Source organism: Agelaius phoeniceus, chromosome 5, assembly GCF_051311805.1.
Source record: "Agelaius phoeniceus isolate bAgePho1 chromosome 5, bAgePho1.hap1, whole genome shotgun sequence".
Taxonomy (NCBI): Eukaryota; Metazoa; Chordata; class Aves; order Passeriformes; family Icteridae; genus Agelaius; species Agelaius phoeniceus.
The window spans coordinates 49,886,068-49,894,983 of NC_135269.1; positions in this window are offsets into that span (position 1 = coordinate 49,886,068).

Consider the following 8,916-nt stretch of genomic DNA (forward strand, 5'->3'; position numbering starts at 1 on the left):
TGTAGGGTCTCTCTGCATGTGGCTAAAGGTGTTGGTTGGCCTGACTGGGAGTGCTAACACTTAGGAGCTGTGACTTTTGCTGATAGTCTGGGTACCTCAAGCCATTCCTCCCATGGATCACTTCCAAAATGTTCCCGTTGGTAGGCACTCTGTTACTATTCATCTTGGAACTCGTCACTGAAGTCCAGCAGTATTGTTACTGCTTCTCATTTGAACACCTATAATTTTTAGGGAGCAAATGATGATGAGGTATAGGCGCAGTTTGTGGTAATTGGGAGTGGGGCTGTGACTGAGCCTCATCCCCAATGTGAAAAGCAGGTGAGCAGCATTGACAGCAATGAGCCATGGAGTGCCCAGGGGCACTGACCAACCACCAAAGGGAACAGAGGGCACACAGGTGCAATGCATGAACACGAGGGATATAAAAGGTGGGGCTAAAGAACAAGCAAGGTAGCCTTTTGAAGTGATAGGGTATTACTCTGTATGGGCAGATGCCTGAAGCCTTCTGATGTGGTTTGGTGTTGCTCTGTATGGGTTGAAGCTCTCTGAAATTGTGTGGCAATACTGCGTATTGTGGCTGTCTCCACTGCAACAGTGAGTAGCTGGATTACTAAAACCATGTACTGTATGAAGAAGAATGAGTGTTCTTTGTTCTGTGCAGGTTTATTTTGTTAGCTTTGGTGAGCATTTGCTAGGGGAAAACCCATTGTGTTATTTCTGAAAGTGTTTGCCCAGTCTGAGCTCATGTGGGATAATGTTTGCTTGAGACTAAGAATGCAGCCTCTGGAGTTTTCATAGAAGTTTGCAAATAAGTTTCTGATTGTATCAGTCTCTTCTATTCTTTCCAGAATGGGCAGTAGTGGTCCTTAGGAATGCTATCAGGGCATCAGTACAGGAACTGATATGATTGCTGTCAGTGGTTCCAGAAAACTTGAGTCATATCTATGATTTTTTTTTTTCCTTAGGCATGAAAAGTTCCTCTGAGTGGAATCTGTAAACATGATATAAAAAAATGCAAATGTTATGTTTATTTCTGATCTTTACTGCTTTACAATTTTGTTTTATGTGGAAATGCTTAGATTTCTTTGCTGAATTCTGAGCTTGTGACTGAGTTTATGACAGTAGTGGTGGTAAAGATGGGATTTAACTTCTAAGGGAATATCATATGTGACTTAAAATTAATTAGCCCAGACATTTATTAATCAAAGGGAAGCTTTAAAATTAATGATTTTCATGTAGCAACCTTACAGTCAGCTAGGCCATCATTTCTGCAATGAAATGCCACCTGTGGCGATGCAATATGTCCATGTAATGTTATGAGATAGTTATAGTGATGCCAGCATTTCTTTATGGGGAGAGTGTCCATAAAGCAAAGAGAGTTTGTGTGTACCCACTGAGAGAATTGGGCACACCTATCACCTTCACTGACAGATTTGTTTCTGTATGCATCCATTCCACTAAACTGTGTGTGTTGAAGTGTGATATTTTCCCAGATGTGCAACACATGTTTTCAAACGTCAACTATACTTTCATAATTATACAGATCAACACTAAATCATATTACAACCACTATTACTGCAGTGCTAAAAAAGAATTTATATGAGCAGGAGTAAATAATTAATAGAACAGTTGATACACAGGGAAGGTTATACTGGTTAAGGGTACATGAGTGATGATACCAAACTAAACTTTTCCTGTGGACTTTGTGTTGAGAGCCTTCAAAGGCTGTCAGTGGTGAATGGGTTCTGGGTTTAGCTCTTAATTTTTGATTACATCTACTTGTTTTCTAACAATTCACCTCTGTCAAATAGACATGAAAGGTGCATCATTAAATTGAAAATATTCGGAACCAGCTGAGTGTCTGGCACAGGATTTATTCCCCTTTCAGAAATGACTTTATGTTGTTGTGATTCCACCTACAAGGCAGGGTTTGTGTAGTCTTTCTAACCTGAGTGTGTACACAGAAATGCCCCAGCCAAAAGGAGTATTAAAGCCTAACTAGTGCAAAGCATTGATGCAAATCTGTTTCTAGCCAGTTCCCTCCACTCTTATCTCAAACCCATTCATACTACAGGAAGAGATTATTCTTGAGATGAAAAGAACTAATTACCATAGTTTTTCTTCTTCTATATTTCTGTCACATCAGCATATGTAAGAGTCTCACTGAAAAGCTTTCTGTTCTGTGGAATCTGTTAGATAGAGGGCAGATGTAGTGCTGTCTTTACTACTGAGGCTGTCTTTTATTGATTGGTTTTGGAGCAATGTGTTCCATCATGGTTAAAAAGAAGACAGGACAGCTCATTGAAAACATAAGTTGTTGGCTGTTCTTTTCCTCAGGAGGCAGTTGTAATAGCTCTTGTTTGCTCAAGCAAGTGCTTAACTTGTGCAGAAGTTATTATTCAGCTGGTGCAATTTTCACATAATACTTCTTGTTAGAATCTCTACTCATTCAAAAGTCACGAATAACAAAAATAAGTTTAGATATTGAACAAAGCTGCCTGCTTGGCAGGTATATGGTGCTTAATGCAAATTCAGTCTATATCCTAGCTATAAAAAAGAAATAATTTTCTGGGATACATCCAAGCATATTCTAAAGCTTGTGAGAAGTTTTGCCTGTAACATTTTTACTTGAGATAGTTCTAGTACAGCAATTAATAACTGCTTTTTGAGAAATAGGGTTTGGACATATTCTGGCCAGTGAAAGTGACTGACGATTTAATGAGCAGTTTTCAGCAAAATACCTGTCCTATGAAATAAAAGGCAAAGTTAATCTGGAACACTGTTTTTTCTGCCTTCACTCACCATAATTTCGACAGTTAAAAAGAGTTATTAAAAACAGCTTAAATAACAGATGTGGACTGGACAGTTCCTTCCACCTCTTTTTCTGTCATTCAAATGTTATTCAAAATGGACCTGTCTCTGAGGAGAATAGTTTTCCCTTGAAGTGTTTGGTGATACTATATGCCAAGAAGGCCACCATATAAAAACATATAGCATCATGCATATCAGTGAATGGCCTGTCAGACAAACTTCTTAGTTATAGGGCAGATGACATTACACATTGTACATATTTTTTTCATTATGTTTGGTGAAAAAATGGAATTTTTTTCTATTTGTATAAATTAAAATGTAGCCTGCAAAGCTCTGTGTACAAATATCTGTAAAATAGGCATTGAAGGTGACACAAATCCATCTCATAGGGTTCCCTATGCATCTGCTGTTTCTCAGCACTTAGAGCAGCAGCAATGGCTTCTTTGCCTTTGTGCAGAGTCCATTTTCTCAGACTTAACTTCTTCCCCCGCAAAAAAGCAAGCAAAGGGGTGATGTGAATGGCTGCTCATATCAAAAGACCTGTCAGGTTCTCTGGTCTTAATTGGTGACCTCATGCAACAGTGTAGCCTTGTGCTAGCTTGATTCAACACTGTACATTTTATAGGTAAAACCAAACTGAATTTTGTATCTATCACATCTGTCCTCCATTAAAAGTGCTCAATTAAATTACCAGCTATTTTCCAGTCAACGAGAGACAAGAAGAGAGATAAAGATGGTCTGTTTGTTTTTCCATGTCACTCATAGACAGTAGATGAGTACGTTTTCAACACAGAAGAAAGACATTCACCTTCCTATGATCATTTATTTGGAAATTGTACTACCATTGCAATGGGGGACACAGAGATCTTCAAGCAATGCAGGAGTCCACAATGTAACTGAAAAATGTCATACTATGCAAACATAAGGGGAAGAAGGTATTGTTGTTAAAATAATTTTAGTTCTAATTCTTTAGCTTTTCCATGACTAATTTTACCTCCCTCACCCCAGTTTGTTCAAAGATCTTCTTTCCCCCATACTTTAAAAAATGTTTCTTCTAAGCGTGAAGTTTCTATGTTTATAATGGAGAATTATTGGAAAGTGAGCAACCTCTCCAAAATTTATTATTCGTTTAGTCTCATAGGAGTCTTCCCCAAACTCATGGAATGAAGTGGTCTCCTGAATCTAAAGTTAATATCTCTGAGTAATGTCATTATATTAATATAATTTCATTAAAATACTTTTAACATTTCTGTGTCTGTCAGTGTCTTTTAATTAAGCATGTGGGCATAAAATTCAGCAAGTCAAGAGTTTAGCAAAAATAAGCTTGATTTTTAAGTACAAATATTTTGATGAAACATCAAAGTATTTTACTTAAGATTGCGCTTAAGTGATGTGATATATCTGTGTGGGTATCATCATGGCAAAAATGCTGATATACACTTTTTAAATGAAATTTCTTACAATTTTAGAATAGTCTTTAAGAATATTTGGTTAAATAATTTCAGCCTGTTTGTAACTCTGAGAATATTTTTTCCTTCTGCTCTAAGTCTGGTACCAGTTATGTTCTTTTGAGATTACAAAAACTGTTGTTGCAGACAACACAGATGACTTTCCATTGTGTACTATTTTCAGTGTGCTACTTAAGTTTCATCATAATTTGATATCATAGTTCAACCATGTCACTTTTTGTTAAAAAACAGGAACAACCATTTGTCTTCAACTGTCACCATATGGTGAAGATATTGATATGGAAGAAGGCATTAGTCAAATTAGCATTTTCTGCAAACCATGCTCATCTGTGTAACTGATTCAATAATTGCATGTGTTCTTTCTTCTCTGCAATGAAACTTATCATCCTTTCTAATCAAAAAGGGCCAGTCTCCTTTTGGCAAATCCATGAAAGCTAAGTAATCTAGTCTTGGGAAAAAATTTTTAGGGTTTTTTTTTTATTTGTTTTTTCTTTTTGCTGACAGTTACTTTTTGGAGAGAGAAGGGAGTCCAATAGTATAATACTAATATTGCATGTTACTATACAATGATCAAGAACTTTTTGTTACTCTTGGTACAGTGAAGGCTTTTCACTATTTTAATGCATTTGTTCAAGGATGAGGCTACTGTTAAAATTCAGAATTACTTCTTTCAGGCTTACCCTCCAAACACTTTTAAATTTTTATGTTTAAAATGGAATAAATCCACTTTACTTACATATTTTGCCATTCTGCATTTTTTTTGGGTTTTTTGTTTGATTTGTTCTTCTGTTTTTTAAAACTAGCATCTTTTGAGCAGTCTCTTATGATGGTTGTGGTAACATGATGGATGCATGACTTTTATACAGTTAACTTGCTACTTCATTCATCAAAGTGATTTCAATACTTTCCATGGCAAATACTGTCCTTCTTTTGAAAATTTCTACTTTTGCTCCTACAATCCCAAAATCATCATCAGGAATGTGGTCTAAAGCACACAACTAACAACTGAAACTTCTCAAAGTTTATTCTGCTATTGTATGTTTAAAAGTCCTCAGCTCTTTGTCATTACTAAACAATGTTTTGGATTTCTGCTTTTAAACTTTTTTTTTTCTGTGAAGAAAGAAGATAAAGTGTCTGTCATCTTGGGGTCAAGCCTTCACATTTAGTAGTGCTCAGCATTTATGAATATAAGTGTCTGCAGAAACTAGTTCTGACCTGAGAAGGCTCATGTCCTACAAGGCTCCAGGGAGACCCCAGAGTGTCAGCACTCAGGTATCTGAGGGTTCTTATAGATTCCTCATACTCCCCAGCCTATGGATTATGGAGGATCCTCAGCTGATTCTGACATCTAGCTAGGATAAATCTTGATCTGAGTTTGTGGCTTTCAATGCACTAGATACATTATCTTTGCCAGTTTTCTATATTTTTATTTAAGGTTCTGATTCTAACACACAGTACTTAACAAAACCTGGGTATTTTAATTTATATTTTGTGCTTACCTATGAGCCAAGATTGATGTCCATCACCTGCAGAGACTCTATGGGTAGTAATGTAAGTTAGAGACACATGAAGACACCATTCCCTCTACTTTTGGAGTTGGTGGTTTTCGGCACATGTAAGAACAAGCTTCATGGACTTCATGAGTGGTCCCAAGGAAGATTGGACACATTCTCTTTTCCTGTGAACTCTTGATACAAAGATGTAGTGGGTGCAAACTCCTATGTGTCTGGGTAGTCAGTGTATTTTGCTTTCTCTCCCAAGCTAGCCATAAGTTAGGAAATAGAGGCAAACCAGAAGGAGAGCTGAAGAGGATTCACAAACCTATAGGAGCATACAGTATAACTCAAAAAGATACCTCTCTAGAAAGAAAATCTGCTGTCCAAAGAGTGGGGTGTTTCTCAGTCTTCTTCTGCTGTTAGAGGAATTTTGACTCTCCTGGCCTCCAAATGCCAGTATTTTGCATTGCCCTTTAGTCTCCTGCCTAATAGTCTCAGAAACTTACAGAATCCTTAAATGTAAGCTTGATGCTGAAGTCCATTTCACAAATACAGTTTTCCTCCTCTGGGATTGTGGTGAATTTAAAAATTTTGTAAATGCTTGTTGTTCTGCAATCTTGCTGTGGTTATCTGGAGTCTGTAGCTGGCTGAATGTACATAAGTAAAGCCCACTTGGATATATCTTATTCTTCTTAGTAACAAATTCCTCTATTTCCCTCTTATTTATATTTAGTCCTAATACCTTGTAGTCCTTCCTTAAATGAATGGTTCCATTTAAAGGGCAGAACACTACATAAAATATAGCAGTCCATTACAGCCTTACCACTTTGCTACAGATTTATCTAAGGAGTTTAGTTTCTATTATAACTCCACTCAGGAGCTTCGCATGCCCAGTTTCTCCTCCCTTATCTCACTTACCTTTCTGAGAACATAAGGTACAAAATGATAATTCACTTGCCTGCTGTCTACCTCCTTCCAGGCTGCACCTCTGGGTGTACCCTTAATGTCTCAAAGAAATTTGGTGGTCACTTGCATTTATTGTATACATTACAATCATACTTGTTTTGTGCAAAACACTGGGTATTGAATTCATTGCAAGAGTACACAAATATTTGGTCAAGGTAGGTTATGGATCAGGCTGGGTCTCAGTGCCTGCCCCACCCAGGGTGGAGCAGTACCGGGAGCAATTTCGTTGAGTTGGCTGTTGGAAAATCTCTGAAGAAGATCCCTTATCAGATGATAATGCTACTTTGGGTTGATAAGTTGCCCAGCCCCTCCCTACCTCTGCTTCTTCTGACTGCAGGGTACTGTGCTGCTGTCTGCCTGCAGTTTTGAGAAGGAATGCAGGAGAGAGCCTCCTCCTCCTGCCCTTGGCTCTGTTCTTCTGTCTCCTGTCCCCAGGAGAAACGACTTCTGATGTTTGTTTGGCGGCCCAATGCTGCTGCCCCTTATATACAGCATCCTTTACCCACCTGTCTGTCCCTTGTGATGACCCTTCTCCATGTGAACTTGACTTTCTTTGCTTCCCAGCCCTCTCCTAGGAAACTCCATTGTAGACCACAGGAGAGCAGCAGTGCGCAGCCACCTGATTCACTTAACGTGTATGTAGCTGAAATGTCTCATTTTCAGGCAGTGCTGAACAGTCAGCTCCTGGGACAGTCAACATGAATGCTGGCCTTAAACCTCAGGAAAAGTCAGATGCATAATGATTCTTTAATTCTCAGGCTGGAGGTAGTTTTTATCTGTAGTAAACTGTGGCATACAATCAGAGGTGAAAGCATATTTATCTTAATGGAAAATGAAAAATATATTCCTCCCTCTGTTGATTAAATATCTTGTGTGCTACAAACCTTTCCATGGCAGCTACCCACTATTATTGTCATTGCAGTTCAGGTGCTCTAGGACAATTAAAGTAAAATCAGGAGGTGTCTGCAAATCAAGCTGTTCTATAAACAACTGCTTGTATATCAACTCAGCTGCTTTTGACATTCAGGCAAACATCTGACAGCTGCAATGTGTAGCAAGACTTAGTCCCCATTTCAAATAAAAGAAACTTCTGGCATGAATGGCTATAGCCCAGGGTTCTGAAATTGAAAAGACATTACTTTCAGGTCCAGTTGTAGATGACAAGAAGGTTAACTGATATAGCCATAAATTAAAAAAAAAAAAAACATCAGTGTACTTTTGAGCAAGAAAATCCTGTTCATCTTTCTTAGTTCTGTTTATCTAGAGCACCTTATGCACAGAATTTTCTTCTCCATCAAGAAAGATGATTGGTAGGAATTTAGTGGTGGGTGTGGGTGGAGCTGAGAAGGTGGGTGCTTGGCATTTATGCATTGAACAAAAAAAAAAAGAGAGAAGTGTTTTGAAACCTGCTAATTTACAGTATGCTCTGTGGGCTGTGGTGGCAGAACTGAGTGCTCTGGAGCTCTGCTGCTGCAGTGAGGCTGCATCAGCCTGAGGACAATGAGGGCAGGCAACACCAGGGGACATTTTTCCTGCACCCCAACAATAACAACAGTCCAGGGAACAGTAGTCTTGTATCTTATGATGCAAAATCCTTGTGGTGTGGCCTTCTGCATGTGTGTCATGTATAGGTAGGCTGCTGCTGAGTTTTGATATGGAGCCTGGGATCTTTTCCATGTGTCAAACACACTGCCAGTTCTCATCCAGACTCTAACTGAGCCTTACATCCTTGGGGCTGGAGATTGCATTGCTGGCTGGAGAGGTGCAGGCTTGGTTGTGAACAGCTGTGGGGGAATAACAGTAAGTCAGCAGTAACACTGTCACTCTCTGGGAGCCCAGGAGACTCCTCTATCCCATAGATAAATCACCTCTCAGCTCACCATAGATTAATGAATCCCCAGACTGTGAGATCTATCACTATATGCTGTAGCCTATCCATAATGAATGAAAGGTGTAGATTAAAGTAGTGACTGGAGGTGTTATTTGTAAATAAGAAACATTGTCCTGTTCTGAGAATAGATTAAAAAAAGTGTTATTCACCCAACACTGCATTAAAGATTGTCTCATGTAGAAAAATTGCCTGTGCTGATCTCACTCACACAGTACTTGCTGATCTGATGGTGGATAATATTGTATATGCTAAATTTAGGCAATATGGATGCTTACAAGAAGCT